Source organism: Zootoca vivipara, chromosome 1 (genome assembly GCF_965207765.1).
Source record: "Zootoca vivipara chromosome 1, rZooViv2.hap1.1, whole genome shotgun sequence".
Lineage (NCBI taxonomy): Eukaryota > Metazoa > Chordata > Lepidosauria > Squamata > Lacertidae > Zootoca > Zootoca vivipara.
In genome coordinates, this window is record NC_142582.1 from 35,254,450 (window position 1) to 35,273,900 (window position 19,451).

Sequence of the window (19,451 nt, forward strand, 5' to 3'; positions counted from 1 at the left end):
AGCTATTCCCCCCTCGTTTTAAAATATGACACCGTCTGCTCATTTCCCTTTTGAGCACCACGTCCCACCTTCGAACTCTGCAAATTAAGGATGCAGTCAAAAGTTCCATTCTATTTGGAATTTCATGAAGAAGAATTATAAATGCTGATCCTCAGTTGTATTAACAGCAGAACCCCTTTTAACCACGAAGTATCTAGGAATTGACTTATTACCAAAATAAAAACCATTGCACACCCCAGCTGCTTCTTCCCTTCTTAATTTCCAGCAATTAATTTATTGCCAAAATAAAAGCACTCCACACCCCAGCTTTTTCTCCCCAATTAATTTATTAGCCAAATAAAATCAGTGAACACCTCAGCTATTTCTCCCCTCTCAAAATCCAGCAATTCATTTATTAACAGGAAATCATTGCAACCCCCAGCCCTTTCTTCCCCTTCCCCTTCTTCGTTTCCAGTCCAGTAATTAATTTCCTATAACAAGTTTTATTTATAATTTCTATTGCTTTTTTTTTATTAGCGTGCTACATTTCTGACCCTATCAATGCTGGAGAGCCAAGCTGGAATAGTGGCTAGAGAGTTGGGCTTGGATGTGTTAAATTCAGGCGCAAATCCGAGCTTGGCTAGGGAGACTACTTGGATGGCCTTGGGCAAGCCATCTCTCAACGTGCAGCTTTGGCTGCCTCCACAACTTCACAGGCCTGTAGGCTGCTTCAATGAAACACTGAGCACCTTGGCAGATGGATGGAATACAAATACCATGAACCATAGCCACACTGTGAGGTGCTTTGGTGGTATGCAGGTCACTCAGTGGATGTCCAAGCAAAGGAGGATAGATTGTGCTGTATCAAGTTTTCAGTAATGAAAGCTTCTAGGGCTGGAAGCGAGGAACTGTTACGTGGTGTGTATTAAGACCAAGTGAAAGATGGCTACCATTTGTAAGTTGGTTCCTATCGTTCTTATTTGTGTGTTTGTTTGTTTGTTTATTTTTTAAAACCATCCTCCTGATAGTTGTTAACTCAATTTTAAGAACTTTCCAGTGGAAAGAAGTTGCTAGGGAGAAAAGTTAACTGTTAGCTAGCTTTTCCTATGCTATCTCTTATCTAGAAAGAGTTTTACATGTGCCTCCCAGCTAAGAGTGCAAAAACAGGTGGCTTCTGACCTAAGCTCTGAAACCACCCTCACAGTTTTACATGGTTCCAACCTGGCAAAGGTGTACAATCCAAAGGATAAAGAAACTTTTAAAAAAGAAAAATAAGGTGAAACGAGTAAAAAAAAAAAGCAAGCTCAAAATTGCAGAGATGGCCTGCCAAGCTCAAAAAGATTTTTTTTGCTGTTTTGCTGAACTCCACTGGGAAGTATGTAAGTTGCTCGTCGAAGGGCCACAGCCTACTCAGTTCATAAATCATTTGTCTTCAGTGTCATGCTTTCAGTTTTGTATCACTTTCCAAACAGCTTCCACATCCTACCAAAGAGATAACAGTATTGCATTAATTCCTCAGAGTGTGTGTAGATAAGCATGCACACATGTGCTTTCCTTTTGCAATTCTGTGCACTTGGAATTTTATGCAGATTGTGGAAGGAGGCGTAGAATTCCCCCCCCCCCCCAAATCTCTTACTTGTGTCTTGTGTTCATGAAAATCTGTTTTAAAACAGTACTTGCCAGGTATGTAAACGGCTCCTTTGTTCATGCAGTGGAGCACCTGTCTTCTTTCTACATGGTCACATGTCTATTCCTTATGTCTTCCATTTTCCTGCATAAAGGTTGCTCTGGTACTCCTTTCCCCATGATCACACACACTAAGGTAATAAAAATGAAATACAGGGTTTGGAATGAAATATCAATGCAAAAGAAGCCAGTTTTATTGACATACATAACTTGTGTTTTGTAGGCCGAAATCTTACATTTTAAAAATTAGTTTAAACATGCCTTAGTGTAGATTTGTTCTAATTACCTGGATTTTAGCATAGTAGAATTTACTTAGTTCGCAATGTTTTATGGAGAACAGTTGACTTGCAAATTGCTTTGATACCAGTGGCAGCCGGTGAGCAGTGCGGCTTCACAGCTATGTGAAGGCAGAACTGAGGGGGATCAGAGAGGCAAAATCAAGATTGTCTTGGAACATGGGTACAGAACTGGGTTTGGCTAGAGGGCCAGTTAGTTATTTCCACTACCTCTTGTGCATAAAGTTTGGCAGATGGGCGGGATCACCCACCTGCCCGTCATCCAGTGTCACAATGTTTGTTTGTTTGCTTGCTCTGCATACATCCTGAGAGTGCTTTGAAAAGTACTGTGCAAGACCCTCTTGAGAAGCCACAGCAAAACCTGACAATTGGTTGATTCTCGGGTATTGAGAAACCAGTTTCAAATTTTGCAAGGGGCTCTCTGCAATACCCAACAATCAGCTGCTAGCTCTCTTTGCATAGAGGGTTGCCAGAACAGTTGATCAGCAAATCCACTTTTTTTTTTAAATAAAAGAAAACTTTATTTCAATTCTATAAACAATACAAGATAAACAAATCAAAACAAATCAAATAAGCAATAAACAAATTAACGAAAAAGCAATAAACAAATTAACAAGATAACAAATTAACAAATAATAAAGAAATTAACATAATTTGACATAACTTAACGTAACTTAATCCAAACCATAACTCAAACCATAATTTCAAATTTCAAATAAGACTTAAATAAACTAATAAACTATTCAAGTTATACAACTTATGATAAAAGAACAAAAATAAAGCTAAGATATTTACATACAATACATAAAATATGCAAAAAAGAAAAGAAAAAAAGATCAGCAAATCCACTTTTGACCGAGCCAGATTTTTACCTGCTGCACACCTGATGATGCTAGGTCTTGTGGGCCAAATGGGGTAGCTTGGTGGGCTGGAGGTTCCCTGCCTCTTCCTTAGAATGAAGGGAATCTGGTTGACTTAGAATGAAGGGACTCCTCTGCCTTTGGTGACATATGGTTTTATTGACATATATATACAGATTATACATGAGATGGACAGGCTCACAGCATCAGCACGCCAACAGATACTGCTACCCCCTTAGATTTCTAGAGAGCTTTTCAGGGTCTTAGGGCCCAGCAAAATCAGGCCTGTTTGTGTTCCCAGCTAGGCTTAGGTCCAGTTTTGTGTTATACAGTGGTACCTCTGGTTAAGAACTTAATTCATTCTGGAGGTCTGCTCTTAACCTGAAACTGTTCTTAACCTGAGGTACCACTTTAGCTAATGGGGCCGCCGCTCAATTTCTGTTCTCATCCTGAAGCAAAGTTCTTAACCCGATGTACTATTTCTGGGTTAGCGGAGTCTGTAACCTGAAGCGTCTGTAACCTGAGGTACCACTGTACACATTGGAAGGACTTCACTGTTGCACTGACTGAGGTGATTGTTCCATCAGGACAAGCATTTCAGTTTCCAGATGGAACGATCAATTTCTCCTACTCCTATATGCTGTTCCTGGGGTTCTCCCCCCCCATACAGTCATATCTCGGTTTAAGTACGCTTCAGGTTGAGTACTCCACGGACCCGTCTGGAATGGATTAATCCACTTTCTATTACTTTCAATGGGACAGTTTGCTTCAGGTTAAGTACGCTTCAGTTTAAGTACAGACTTCCGGAACCAATTGTGTACTTAAACCGAGGTACCACTGTACAAATTTCAGAGAGTATGGAAAGGAGGAGAGGGGGGAAAGCCCCATTGTGCAAGTGGGACAATTAGCTGAATGCCGCCCATTTCAGTGAGTGAATCGGTATAAGCAAAACAGCTACTTCTCTCAGTGGCCCAACCACCCGCTTGCCTGGCTATCAGAACATGCTCTGCTTTGCAATCTGTAAGGCAGGGGAAGCTTAGCCCACCCAGCCCACATCTGATGCCATACATGACATCAGGTATGTGATGGGCAAGGGTGGGGCTTGGAAGAAACCACCAGGAGCCTAAAGCTACCCTGTGCGCTCCCAGCTCCCCATCAGCTGATGGGCCTTCAAACCCTCCTCCTTGACGTTTATCCTTAAAACCATAGAGATGTATGTTTTCAATGGAAGTGCACATTTTGATATGGAGCAGAATTCAGCCTTCAGGGTTACTGAAATTTTGCAAAATAAAATGGTTATATCCACTATAGGCATATGATAACTGCAAGGGCAATATTCTGTTAAGTAAAATATAAAGTTGCAGTTCTTTGCTACAGTGTTATGATTTTTAATGTTATGCTTTATTTCTGTTTGCAAAATACTAATGTTTTTGTTACAACACACACACACACACACACTACGTAGGATGAACACTACAATTTAATTCAACTTGTAGAAGTAATTTTGTTCACTATTCACTTGCAAAGCGTACACTGTATTCTCAACTGCTGCTTCTGTTTAGGAAACATCTTTTCAGAAGTTATAGTGCATTTCTCTTGGAATATAAAGTAGTTTCAGTATACTTAGATTGCTTTGGAGTAGATCAGCAAGTCGTTACAGCGAAAGCTTTCAAGAGGCAATACATTAGGAAAAAAGCAGCAGTAGAGATACCTGTAGAGAGCACCAGGCGTGCCCTAAAGCAATAGACAATAATTAGTTGCCTGATTCCCATGCAAACTCTCCCAAGTGTTGATGTTTATGAAATTCAGAGATCAGTGGAATATCGTCCTCAAACTCTGCCTGCTGAAGTTGTTTATGCCCATTCAATTTTTAATATACCTATAAGATGCTTTGATGAGGGCACTTAGCCCAGAGAGACTTGCATGCTTTATCACACCTCTAAGTGATTCCCACCCCCCCACCCCAATAAAAAAAAGTAAGAGGAGTTGATCAGAGCATTCAAAGTTCTGACTTGCACTTCAGAATTAATAACAACATATTAACAAAGTGTTTCCTAGGGTTTCATCTTCCAGTTTCGGTGATTGAGTATGATCTTTGCAGCTTCCAGTGTGGCTGGAGTATGAAGTTCCTGCTGTCAACAATATCTGCAGTGGTAATGGCTACCCACTGTTTGCGGATATCTGATTTGTTAATTATTAGGTTCCTGCTTCAGCTGAAGTAAGAAATCCTGGAGTCTTCCATGTGTCTTGACATCATATAGCAGGATACTATAATTTGTGTAATTTGTTCACTGTGGTTTGGTAAGGATACATTACTTGAAAATAGTCCTTGGATTTTTTTTAAAAAAAAGAGGCTATTTTTCTGTCTGTTCTGCAAACACGTTTATATTCTGGTTGTCCCTGTTTACATTCTCCTGTGGAGACTGTGGAACCAACTTTTCCTCAGTGTTGCAATATACAAAGACTCCTGGTATAGATGGCACTGGCAGGGACTGCTAATCAGAGTAGCAACCTGATTGCTGGTTTGTAGAGATGGCCACCATCTTGGATGGCTTTAAAAGAGGATTGGGCAACTTTGTAAAGCTATCAGTGGCTTCCAGCCATGATGGCTGCGTACAGCACTACAGTATTGAAGGGTTTCTCTGAATGCTGGTCGCTTGGAAACACAATTGGATACCGGACTCTTGAGCTCATGACCTGCTTGCAGATTTTCCATAGGCATCTGGTTGACCACGGTGAGAATGGGTTGCTGAACTAGCTGGACCTTTGGCCTGATCTAACAATGCTCTGTTTTTTTGGGAAGAGAGAAAAACCAACCACTGCTCCGTTGTGTATAAAATTGTAGGAGAGTTTCGCTTGGAGAATAAAGCCTCTGTGTTCTCTTTGCCCATTCCACATGTTCCAAAAGATTATTTAACCCCCATGGGCGGGGGAGAGACAATGTAGCCCTCCAGATGTTGGGACTTCCAGTTCCCAGCATGGTCTGTGGTCTGGGAAGGGAGTTGTAGTCCAACATCATCTGGAGAATCATAGGTTTCTCACGTGATGCAGCAGGGAGGGGAATTGGCTTTGGAGGAGGTCCATTTCCCAAAGTGCAATTCCTGTCTTCCTGCCTCCCTTCCAAAAATCATGACCCTCTAAAAATGCAACAGTGGGTTCTCTTGAATTAATGTCACTTTTACAGAACTGAGTTAGTGACTAGGTCTCGAAAAGCATCTAGGATACTAGCAATCCATTATGGAAAATGTTGCACCATTGTCAATTTTTTCTACATGTAGGCACTGATATTGCTCTTTTCCACAAGCGTGGAAGACACTGCACCAGGAAGCAGCTCTTCTCTATGGAGAATGGGATGCTGACTTGTGCAGAGATGCTCAGTCATATGACACACTCCACACATGACACACTGCAACATAAAGACTTGCCCACCTCACATCCATAATAATGATGGACATTTCTCATCTTCATTAAGGTACCGGTACCTTAGTTATCTTATTCTTTTGAAAAGTAACATTAGTTGGGGCATTAGATAGCCAGCAGATCTACTATGCAAAAGCTTAGGAGTTATTTATTTATTTATTTATTGAATTTGTAGAAGACCCCATAAAATAAATATATATATATTTATTGGAATGTTGCATCTTGCTCTGCGTCATACAATAAGGGTTTAGTGTCATCAAAAAGCTGTGGCTCCCTCCACCCCCCCCCCAAGTGTGCACGTGTTATTTTTGGTTTATTTTCTGTACCTATTGTGAACAGGCATAATCCGTGAAGAATTTTTTTAAAACAGATTTTGATAGTGGCATTGAACTAAGTAGCAAATGTTAACAACTGATGAATGATTTACATTTGTTCCAGCTGTGAACATGTCAGCTGTCCTTTGCTTTCTAATAATAGGTGTTTCTTGATTGTTTTTGTTTGATTTCCAAGTACACGTCATTTGTTAGCATTAAGCCCTCAACCGACATATCCTGTGTAAAACTGGTATGCTAAAGCATAAACTTGACAGTTACCTATTTACATAGAGAAATATTTTTTATTGGAGTTAGAGAAGCTGTACAAAAGCCTTTAGGGTTTTTAATTTCGTTTAATTAATACATTATTTTCCTTAAAAAAATCATTTCTCCCTCGCTGGAAAAAAACTTGTTGCCTGGTGATATGAAAGACTGATTGGTGTGTGTGCGTGTGTGTGTGCGACACACACACACACACACACCAATCTATCTTAATATTTTATTGCAGCAGTATAATGTGTTATAGAGGTGGACAAGGCTGCAGATTGAAATGTGGACCATCCAGATTGTTCCTTTCCCTAGACCATATGGTCTAGTTCTAAAAGCCTTTTGTACACTGTCTGTTCAGTTAATTGTAAACTCAGTCTTTAACATACCTAATAAAATATAAGTGGACAGATAGGCAAACTCTAGATATTCTTGGAGCACCCCAGGAATGTTAGCCATGGCAGTGTAAGAAATTTCCAGTCTCCTCATATTTGGTGAAGATTTATTGCCAGTGAACATCTTTGAATGTTGTTTTCTTCCTATACATGAATACAAACTTTCATGTTGTTTTTGATCACATACATTAGAAGCTCACATTTCTATGGGCAAGAGAGCCATCGTCTCAATGAAAAATGTGTAAGAAAGAGAGAGGCTTTAATATACTACAGAACATTTCAGCGCAGTGTTATTCCTCCAGCAGACAGCCCTCTGCCAGTGGGTGATGTATGGTAACAAGTAAGATTTATGACAGATGGATAGTAGGATTGCTAATACACCTACACAACTTCTAGCTTCTAGTGTTCTCTGTGCCTGATAGGTTTTGTCTTCACATCCTGTTCTTTTGTTGCCCTTTGCATGGTCTTAAGACTACGAGACTGAGCATCTTAATTTGCTTTGTTGCAGATGGCTTATTCTGCTCTTGAAATACTACCTGCTTGGAAATAACCTGTATTCACCATTGGCTAATTTATTAGTTCTGTAGCTTCTTAACTGCCAAGAACCCAAGGTTAGGAAAGGCTGCTGTACCATGGAGATGGCGAATGAATTTACAAAGTTGAGTACTACTGAGCACAGGGGGGAAGAAAGCAATTAAGCCACTCTAAAGCATGGTTTGCTGGTTTTGAAGCTGAAACCATGGTGTGGGTATGGTTAATACAAACTTCTGAGGTGAATTCTTCTTATAGGTCCCAATTTATGATTAATCGGGGCACAGAGAATTCCCTTTCTTGACAAACATTATTTCAACTTTTTTATTTATATAAGGGATTACCAAAAAGGCGCCCAAGGGCACCAGTGTGAGTGTCAGTACCTCCTATGGCAACTGCAAAAAGTCTCAGTAAATATCCTCTCAAAAATCCACAATGCTCAGTTTCTGTTTTTAGTGCTCAGCCTCTCCTACATAGAAGCTGCCTTAATGGTTTATGCCTGAATAGATTCCCATCTATTCTGAAAAGAGAAGCGGTGCACAGGGCTTCTCTCTGTGAGGGAGCACAGTAGTGAAAGATGTCGGTGCTTTTCCTCCCATTGATTGCAGGGAGAGCCTTTCTGCACCGTTCTGTGCTCTTTTAGATGTGGCATCCATTTTGTGCTATGCTCTCAATACAGCCATTTTGTGACTGCTGCCCACGGCACTCCCCGATGTGCCCTCTGGTTGAAAAAGGTTGGCGACCTGTGATTTGTATAGCATTGTCAGCATTCATGGAGCTTTGCTTAAGTATAAGAGGGCATTTCTGAGGGAAGGAATCTTGCTTCTCTGTTACGTTATGCCCCCTTGAAAAAGGGGAGAAGTGAGGAAATCATAAGGGGTCTGGGACCTTTGGATTGTATCAGAATTTGCAGCCTAGAATTGGTTTGGTTTTGCCCACTCTTTCCTAATGGACATTTATTTATTTATTTAATTAGATTTAGATAGTGCCATTCACCAAAAGATCTCAGGACAGTTCAGAAGATAAAAATCTGAGATAAAAGCACAAATAAATAGTTAAACAAGAACTAACAAAGCAATACCTCTCCCCCCCAACACATTTTGGATAGCATTGTTCTTCCCGGACACTGAGGTCCAATGCCGAGGGCCTTCTGGCGGTTCCCTCACTACGAGAAGCCAAGTTACAGGGAACCAGGCAGAGGGCCTTCTCGGTAGTGGCACCCGCCCTGTGGAACGCCCACCCACCAGATGTCAAAGAGAAAAACAACTACCAGACTTTTAGAAGACATCTCAAGGCAGCCCTCTTTAGAGAAGCTTTTAATGTTTAATAGATTGTTGCATTTTAATGTTCTGTTGGAAGCCACCCAGAGTGGCTGGGGAAACTCAGCCAGATGGGCGGGGTATAAATAATAAATTATTATTATTATTACTATTATTATTATTTAAAAGGCCATAGAATATGAATCAGCCTAAGACCTGGTTGCAGAGGAACGTTTTTGCCTGGCGCCTAAAGATATATAAGGAAGGTACCAGACAAACCTCCCTGTGGAGAGCATTTCACAAACGGAGAGCCACCGCAGAAAAGGTCCTTTCTTGTGTTGCCACCCTCTAGACCTCATGTGGAGGAGGCAAACGAAGGGCTTCAGATGGTGAACATAGAGTCTAGGTCAGTTTATATGGGGAGAGGCAGTCCTTGGGGTATTGTGCATGTAGCTGTCCTTGAGGTATTGCATGTGTAGTGATGACAAACTGTTCATGCATACCTCTCTTCTCTGGATCAAACAAAAATGCATTTTATTCCACTACTTTTGTTCCTGAAATGTCACTTTCGGAAGTTGTATAAAAATCTGAATACCAGATGCTGAGCATGCGAAATTGCAGTAATTTTTAAGCCATGCGCAAAACTTTACTGGTTTATAGCAACACCATTGATAAAACACCATTGAGAATGATTGGCTAGGTGAAAATACTCCTATGTGGAGTAAAGTTGCAACGTTCTCCCCACTTTCCTATTATTTTAACCTAGGTGAAAAAACATTTAATTGCTACTGTGGATACAGGTAGGTAGCCGTGTTGGTCTGGATCGAAGTAAAATAAAAAAATTCCTTCAGTAGCACCTTAAAGACCAACTAAGTTTTTATTTTGGTATGAGCTTTCGTGTGCATGCACACTTCTTCAGATACTACTGTGGATATTACCGTGTTTCCCCCTTTTTAAGACACCGTCTTATAACTTTTTTTCCTCAAAAAAACACAGGGTGGCTTACTTTCGGTGGGATGTCTTATTTTTTAATTACTGGTACGGTTTTTACGGCTCAGGGCGCTGGCTCAGGGCGCTGCTGTGCTCTCTTGAGTGCTCAGCACTGCAGCAGCCACCGGTTCCGGGCGGCGGGGCAGCAGGCGTCCTTGGCCAGGCCAGGCAGAGGCCACTGGCTCAGGCGCTCCCCCCGCCGCTGCAGGGTGCTCCAAGCTCCTTGGCTGGGCCAGGCAAGGAAGAAGCAGTGAGCCCAGCGGTGGTGGCAAGCGGTGGTGGCAAGCGGAGCACGGGGATGCAGCCAGCAAGGCGGGAGCGCGATCAGCTGTTAAGCAGAGCTCTTGGCCGCATGGAGTGACTCTGTGAGTGGAGGTGCCTGTGGGGGTTGGTTTCCATGACGCGGAAGTATGGCTTATTTTGGGGGTATGTCTTATATTTCTCAAATGCTTAAAAACCCTGCCATGGCTTACTTTATGACTATGTATTAAAAAGGGGGAAACAGGGTAGATATTGAAAAACATACGACAGCTGCAGCCTGTTTTTCATGTTATGCAAAGGAACACATTATCCATTTTTCCTCTAAAGTGAGTAACCCAAGTTTCAAAAGAGAAAAAGCACCTGTTAAGCATGAAAAGTGAGAAATGAGAGAAACACAATTTGCCTGCTTCTTTTGAAACTTCTGAGCTCATCAGAGGTGTACAGATTTCTTGTTTTCATGCTCCATGTGTTGGCAGCAAGTGCACTCAGGAATGGACATTTTTCAGCCAGAAAATATTGGAGGTCCACAGTCTTATGACATGTTATGCATGCCAGTAAAATTAGAGGCTTGTCACATGTGCAAGCACACATCTTGATTTTGGTATGATGTCACTCTGAATCACATATGTACGGTATCTGTGGGCAGAAATCCAGACCCTGTTTACTACTGATTCATAGAAACTGAAACTGAAGGAGCTGTGTGTATAACAATTTCAGTGTGCATGTGAGTGAGAAGATTCTCAGCAAGATTTACAACACCATTCTTGAATATACTTGGTTGGATCCAGCCTTAAACATGTTTCGAGTAGTGTCACTGATTTCAGAGGATCAGCTTGTGGTTAGTCTGAAGAGAGCTAAACCTAGGCCAGGCCAGGCCATTGCTTACCTCAATGCAGCACAGCACCAGAACATCAGTGGAAGAGCAAAGCTCTCCTGGAACCTGCACACTTCACACTAAACCATGGTTTAGCATGACATGGAAGTCAGGCCACTGTGACTCTTTTATACCTCAACACAATATTGTCAACACAATATTGTCAATGCAGATCAAACATTCGCCTCTTTTTAAAGCAAAGGGACTTGTGCTTTGGTAGTAGCTCATTATGAGTAACCAGGGAAGTGCACATTGCTTTGGGATAATCACATTTGCTTTGAAACATGGACTGGGTGGGTACAGTGATACCGTAGCCTTCTTGAACTCCTGATTTCAAGTGCCCAAGGATGGTTCCAGGTGATAGTTTTTAAGCAAAGGTTGCAATTTAACTTGTAGTTATTATTACTTCAACAATTCCATTAGGAAGTGTTTCATGATTAAAGATGCACATTTCTCTAATAGTGCACACTGGTTTCCAGTTCAAACGTACTTCTCAGCTAATACCTGTGACTGGCAAGCTCTGGGTAGGTTTCTGTTTTTTTCTAATGCATTGTGAGTATTTGCTCTCCATCAGGTTTTTGATTCCATCTAGCTCAATATTGTCTACTCTTGACTGGTGGTAGCAATCCAGGGTCTCTGGCAGAGCATCTTTCTTATCACTTACTACCTACTTGACCATGTTAGCCACAGATGCAAAGGGACCTCCTGCATTCAAAGCATGTATCCTGCCTCTGTACTACGGCTCATCTGTGTGTCTCAACTAGGTAATTCTAATTAGGAAGTTTTTGTTTATAATTATGTGTTCAGGACAAGTAAGACAAAATGGCGGAAACATTTTTATAAAAATTTCTCTCTCTCTCACTATTGGAGTTTTGTTTTTGTTTTGTTTTTTTAAAACCCAACAAACCCTAAAAGATGGTAGTGGCCAAGTTATTTTTTTCCAGCTGCATGATAAAAAATAGATTCACTTTACTTTGAAGTCCATTGTGGCTGAAGAATTCAATGCATTAAAAGAACTAAACTGAAAGATTGTGAGCTGAAAGGTAGCAAAACAAGAAATTCTCAACAAACATAACAGTGGCAGGAAGTGCCTTGAAAAAGGGAAGACACCCATCAGAAACAGATCAGGAATGAACTTGCTGGTTTCACCCCAAATCTGTGTTAGAATAACAGCAGAATTTGGAGCACTAAGGAAAAGCACTGTACAAATACAAGTTATTGTAAATGCCTATAAATGTGTTGAAATAATAGGGATAAGAATGTATGAAGTTTCTTCAAGGTCTTTTTAATGAAATCCTTTACTCCCAAGAAAATGCTAAATGTGTGGTACCAAAGCTTTGTGGTGGCTATTTTAAAATATAAAGGTTACAGGTAGGTAGCCGTGTTGGTCTGGATCGAAGTAAAATAAAAAAAATTCCTTCAGTAGCACCTTAAAGACCAACTAAGTTTTTATTTTGGTATGAGCTTTCGTGTGCATGCACACTTCTTCAGATACCAGATATGAGCTTTCGTGCATGCACACGAAAGCTCATACCAAAATAAAAACTTAGTTGGTCTTTAAGGTGCTACTGAAGGATTTTTTTTTATTTTACTTCGATCCAGACCAACACGGCTACCTACCTGTAACCAGAACTATGGAAGGCACCACATTGAGCCGCATGAAATGGAAGTCCATCAACCTCACCAAGAAAAGGTATCTGAAGAAGTGTGCATGCACACGAAAGCTCATACCAAAATAAAAACTTAGTTGGTCTTTAAGGTGCTACTGAAGGAATTTTTTTATTTTACTTAAAATATAAAGGGAATTGTACACTGTGTGCTAATTATCACCCAATTAAGAGGAAATAGCAGGTTACGAGATTCTGGAGGAAGATTATTGAAAACGTCTGTGAAATAGTTGAAATTTGGAAGGGTCATTATGGTTTTATGCTAGGCTGGAATACAGCAGATGCTACGTGTTGCTGTTTACACAAGTTATAGAAGGATTCAGAAATACTAGTTGTAGTTAGGTATGCTTTGTGCATCTGGAATTGATAGTTGCTTATGCATATGGAAACTAGTATGGTTGAGTGTGCAATGAGTGTGTATTGATTAGTAATCCAACAGTTTGCATTTTGAATGTGAGGCTGAGGAAGAAGCAGGGTGAAAAATGTGTGTAGCCAAAACTAGTCTAAAATGGCTTTTGAATGTTAAAAATGCAGGGATCATTTATTTTGATGCCTGTAACAGGCTCCTAAACTTAGTTAAATCTCCATTCGGGGGAAAGCTACACCTGCTGAATATCGGCCTCTTGCTGCTCTGAAAAGCACAGGAGCCTGCTGTATAGAACGTGTCCCCTGCATATGTGTGACCTGAGGCATCAATCTTTCTATATCAATGCTTTCCAAATATTTTTGGCCATGGACCAGTTGAAAATTGCTGAGGGTCTTGCGGGACCACTTAATGATATGTGAGTATGCTTGGGATTGTAGTTTTGCTAGGCACAACCCACCATTATGTCCACCTATTGTTAAGTGCCGGCTCCCTGTTGTCAGCTGCCCTGCCCCTGCCCTGCACTCCCCAGTGGGTACCAGTTGGTGTTAGTGAGCTCCTTGTCACCATGACAATATCTGGAGGGGACCGCTGGTGGGCCTACACCAGATCTTAGCGCAGTGCCTTCTTGTTTACAGCAGTCATTCATATGATAAGTGAAAGTATACAAAGAGAATATGACTATTTCTAATGTATGCACTCAAGATTATTGGGACTTGCTAATTAGTTTGAATCTGTAACAAAGGAACATTGACGATGTTAGAGTGAATATTAATAAGAACAGGGCTGATAATATCCTGAAGGTGACTTCATAAATGTATCTTCAGGATGAGTTTAGAATAGTTGAACAATCTTGTTCATGTCTACTCAGAAGTAAGCACCATTGAATTCAATAGGATTTTACTCCCATCTAAATGTGTATAGGATTTGCAACCTGATTATACATTTCAGTGGTAGCTTCTGAAGATGATATTAATCTTTGAGGTGTCCAGAATAATACAAAAAAGATAACATTGAATGAACTTAAAAATTTTTGTTAGAAAATGCCTATAAATCTGTAATTTGGATTTATTATGTTTGTTTCCTCCCTCCCAAAAGCCAGCATTTGGAAAAATGCCATGCCAATGTGATGAAGAGGACTAGGAATTGTAGCTGTTTGGCATTTTCACATTTGGCAGCATGTTAATTATTGTGTTTTTAATTTTGTACACGAAGAAATACATAACACTTGCTTACCTCAAAGGGATAATGTGAAGTTTTATAATGCTTGCAGAATTCCCTGGAGTCCCTGAGTGAAAGCAGACAACCAGACTGTTGTTGTTAATAATAAATAAATAAAAGGAAAAGATAGAATATGACAAGCAATAAAAATATATATTCTCTTCCTCCTCTCCAGATGAAAAAAGTGCATTTAGCAAAAAAATCAGTTCAAAGTTAGGTAGGCATTTGCTTATCAATCACCACATTTTTATATACCGTAATTGAAGAATTGCATGATACACACTAACCGTCCGCTTTTTTTCCACCAAAGATCCCGTGTTACATTTTAAGGCATAACAGTGGATCAATATTTTTATATAGCCTTAACAGTAATAGGAATTCCCTATTGTGTAGCCATAAAAACAATACATTTTTCTGTCTATAAACCTTGCCTGTCTGTTTCCAGCAGTGTCAAAGCGCTAATGCCTAGAGATGATGTGCTGGGGTAGTAAGTCAACAAGTTAAAAGTCCACCAAAGAGATGTCAAGTGCTTGTATGTGAATTATGGGTGCTGCATGAAACAGTAGTTCTATAAAAGGGCAGCCTGCTTCTTCATTTGGGAGAATGGGGTCTGTCCATTCTTGTACCCTGCCCCGTATTGCTTAGATTGCATCCGAAGTCTGTCTTCTTCTTTGAACCAGTAGCGAGTACAGTCAGTGCTTTTGTATATGAAAACAAAGTACTCTATGCAAGTTGGGAAGCATATGAGAGTGACAAAGGTGGCATGCACTGCCTGAGTTGGCCCTGTCTCTGTAAACTGTTAGATGCCCCTACACAGTCTTCAGTTGTTCATTCCCTGGCCTATTCATGCACACAGAGAAGCAGTAGGACCAGCCAGACCTCTAGCATCAAAAGTAGGACATTCGCGTGTTATAAAACCTATATAAAATGAAAACAAAATAAAAACTTAAACAGTTCATATAGGTCAATGGCAGTCAAATGCATTCCACCCACTGAAGGAGGCTATGTTATCTAAAGCACTAGAAGTTAAAGGCCAAAAGCCTGGCTGAAAACAACCATCATTTTTGCTTGGCGCCTAAAAGTAGCCAGTGATTGTGCATGTTGCGCCGCCTTGGGGAGATCACTCCATGGGCAGGGAGCCACCCCTGAAAAGCCCTTTTCTTGTGTTGCCACTATCTGCACCTTCTTTGGAGAAGGGTCACAGAGAAGGGCATCAGATGATGAATACAGAGTCCTATTGGTTCATATGGGGAAAGGTGTTTGCACTTTAGTAACTACAATATTTGACTTACTGAGGTCTTGAGCTGCATAAGGCTTCATGGGTCAAAACCAGCACTTTGAATTGAGCCCGGAAAACCCCTTTCTCTCTCAAAAAAGGGCGTGCTTCATTTATGTGTAGCATGTGTTGTGAGACATCATCATCATCATCGTCGTCAATAAAAATAATAAAAATAAAAATAAGCAGCAGCAACATTTAAAAAATATTTTGTTTGTTTGTATACAATGCAGATTTATTCACTTCGAACTCATATGATGTTGATTTTCAGCCCTAATAACAATCCAGTGTTGCCTCAGCATTGTCTTGGCTTTATTGTTTCTAGCTCAAGATCACCCTGGGGTGGGTAGAAGTTTGTAAATTCCCAGGTAAGTTGCAAGTACTTTTTTTTTTATTAAGCCCACATTTAGTGACAGCTAAATCCCTAAAAGTTGGCCTCATTTCCTGAGCTCCCCATGGCTTGAAAGTGCTGTGAGGCAGCAGTTGGCGAATTTTGATAAATGTTTCAGGCATGCCAGTGGACATTATTAGGTGTCGTCAGGCACCTGGCAAAATATTGTAAGGGCCTGCCGCGTGTCAGTGACGGTTGTAAATAAGCAGAGATGCATGACAGGTTCTACATTTAACGGCCAGAAAGCACACACCTTGGATGTGCTAATGCACAAGACATGGCAGAGTGCTTTAGCACATGGGGATTTGTGCACATCTTGACTGTCAAGCACACTTCCCGAAGTGGATTTTTCAAGTGACTATAAAATGACTTCTCAGGAAGCTCTATTTGTACATTGAGGGATGGTAAACATGATTCCCTCCAGCCAGCATGGTCAGTGGTTGTAGGTCACAATACCTGGAGGGACACCAATTTGGCTAGCCAAGGATGGTGGATTTTGGGGGGAAGGAGTAGCGCTCTGGTCTCTGAGATGGTTCCTTTAAGTAAAGAATGGTGGTGTCACAAAGCCTCGACTCTCCACTCTTAAGAATTGGGCTTCTAGCAAGTTATTAAATGACCATTATTATTTTTTTGCACATGTCTTTTTAGCTTTTGAGTTGGCTCCTTAATGCCATGATTCCACCTAGTTACTGGGCCCTAAAGCAGCATATTTTTACTCATGACCTATGTATATCCTTTTGAGCCTTCATCACGGTGTTTCTATCTGAATAGTGTTGGTGCAGGATAGAAAGGAGAAAAAGGGTCAATCAAGTCATTTATATATTTAATGCATGCACAGAGACACATCTAGATTTATAGTATAAATATAGATTAACAGACTGGATTATACCCTTCCCCCTTTTTGAACTCCTCAAAGGGTTAGATCCAGACTTTTGTTTTCTGCAAATGATGTGGCTCCTTCCATCCATGAAATGTGTTTGATCCAGGACTGGGAAAAGAGTGACTTTTACCAATTTATCTCCTCGCCCTCCCACAACCTGCCTCCTGTACTCCAAAAACCAGCTCTAAGAGTCTCCGAACCCTCCTAGGAGCAGATTTTCATAGACAAGCAGCAACCCCAGAATGAAACTCTGCTCAGGGGATGCTGCTGTTGGTCTTTTACTCATAGAGTAATCTATGAAGAAACCCTTACTTTCAGTTTTCTCAGCATAGGAATCCTCCTTTGGGATTTAAAACCTTACTGCTTTGCTGAAGCATGCTAGTTGTCCAATTATTGTAAAAAATGTTTTACACAGAAGGGTGAGAAGCAAATGCATAAAATACAACACCTGAGTAACAAAAGTCAGTTTTCTGTAAATCCAATATATTTGTGAAACTTCCTGAAGCAGGCCTAGCTTCTCTGCATTTCTTGAAATAACACCTTGTACCCCTTGCACAAGGTGTGTACCCTTGTACAATCTGTGTTTGCTTAATTTTCTCTGAGGAAATATCATTGACACATTGAGGCCCAATACGCTATTTTCTGCTGGTTTGTCATCACTGCAGATAGAGCTTGTGAAGTACATTGTGTATGGAAAATCGAAGGGAGTAAGAAAACGTTAAGTTTATCAGTAGGCCTTGTTATTGAGTATTAAGCTTGTTATAGTAGTCTTCACCCTTTGCATCTGCTTTGTTTTATCTTTAACTTGAATATTTATTTTTTTAAAAAAATGCAAAGGGTTTTATTTAAAAAAACAAAACAAAGTGTCTGTTCTGCCAAATCTTATCTGTGCCTTGATAACTTCCTTAATCTTCCATTGTGTAAAAGGTTTGCATCCACATCTGGGCATTTTCGCACATTTCAGAATTGTTTGCCCTGGAATGAACTTGGATGGACTGTAGGGGCTGATTCTTTTGAAAGCAGAAAACATGGGGTAAGATCCTTGGTATGTGTGTGTTTCTGGTTTAGCACATCACAGAGTTGGTCCTAGGAGTCTCTGCATTGAATTGATCTGAGACCTGTGCTGCTGTGTATGAAAGTAGTGCTAGAGGCTTGGTTGTGAATTATTTTGGCCGTGAACAGCATTATCTACTACTGCTGCTGCCCATTAATACTATTCCTGCAAGGAAGATGGAAGAAGGAGCAACTTCCTTTATATTGAGCTCCAGTAGGGGTGAATTCATAGACGCAACGTTTACCAAGAAGTGTTAGTGATAAGCTTCAATGCCTAAGGGACAAAATCCCTTCTAAAACAAACTTTGGCTTGGAGTTCAGGAACTATTGATCTGCCATACTGATAACTAACCAGAGGCACTTTAGTTCTAGCATCTGCCTTGGTTGGGATTGGTGAGAAGTGTACTAATTCTTCTTAAACTGACCAAGAATGTGCATAGGCACTTGGAGAGCTTTATGAGATGTCAGAAGGTTGGAGGGAGTAGTAAAAACAATGTTACTAAGGCAAAACGATGTTTCCATTCAGTGTATACTGTGCTTCTGTTACTACACTTATTTGCTTTATAGCCAAATAAATGTACTATATTTTTTGAAAAACGACAACTACACTAGCAAAACTTCCCAAGCTGTGACTGTACACATTACCAGCTTAAAATGCAGCTAGGTCATTCTTTTTCTCAGTTTGGATCAAATCTGGTTTGGGGGAAAAACACATCAAAAGTCTATATTTCAGGAACGAATGAATGGATACAAGATAGATTGTGACTACTGCCAGGTGCACACTGCTTGCCAAACCAGTAGTTGGAGCAATCTGGATGTGGAGTGTACAGAGCATCACTCACAGGAGTGTTTTAGGATGTTTTGGAAGTTGCACCTATTAATAGGCAGGCTCCACGTTCTGTGTTAGCTGGTTTCCACACCATCTTCAGATGTAGCGTCATGCATTGGGGTAGACTAGTCCCATATGATCTGTACCCTAGGTGATCTAATGAGGCCCTTTACTGCATTCCACCACTTGCAAAGGCCACATTAGATTTTATTTTCCATACAGCCTTCACACTCTGTCTTTCAGTTTTACTCTTTCTATCTAAACCTTTTGATGTTGTATTATTGCATGACTAATGTTGTTCAATTATATTGTTCTATTTATACAAACTGCTATGACACTTTGGGATGAACAGCAAAATAGAATCATAGAATCATAGAGTTGGAAGAGACCACAAGGGCCATCCAGTCCAACCCCCTGCCAAGCAGGAAACACCATCAAAGCATTCTTGACATATGCCTGTCAAGCCTCTGCTTAAAGACATCCAGAGAAGGAGACTCCACCACACTCCTTGGTAGCAAATTCCACTGCCGAACAGCTCTTACTGTCAGGAAGTTCTTCCTAATGTTTAGGTGGAATCTTCTTTCTTGAAGTTTGAATCCATTGCTCCGTGTCCGCTTCTCTGGAGCAGCAGAAAACAA

At 40.6% G+C, this 19,451-nt stretch overlaps 1 protein-coding gene across 13 annotated transcripts in view; it reads left to right on the forward strand.

Annotated features, from left to right (window-relative positions):
- QTMAN (queuosine-tRNA mannosyltransferase) overlaps positions 1-19,451 on the forward strand; it is a 341,618-nt gene that overhangs the window by 25,527 nt on the left and 296,640 nt on the right. The window contains exons 1-2 of one of the 13 annotated variants that reach the window (XM_088661737.1): positions 15,991-16,028; positions 17,859-17,964. The exons of the other annotated variants lie outside the window; for them this stretch is intronic. The gene's annotated coding sequence lies outside the window, so the exon portion shown is untranslated. Of the gene's footprint in view, positions 1-15,990; positions 16,029-17,858; positions 17,965-19,451 lie in introns of those variants that run through there. 13 annotated transcript variants of the gene reach the window in all.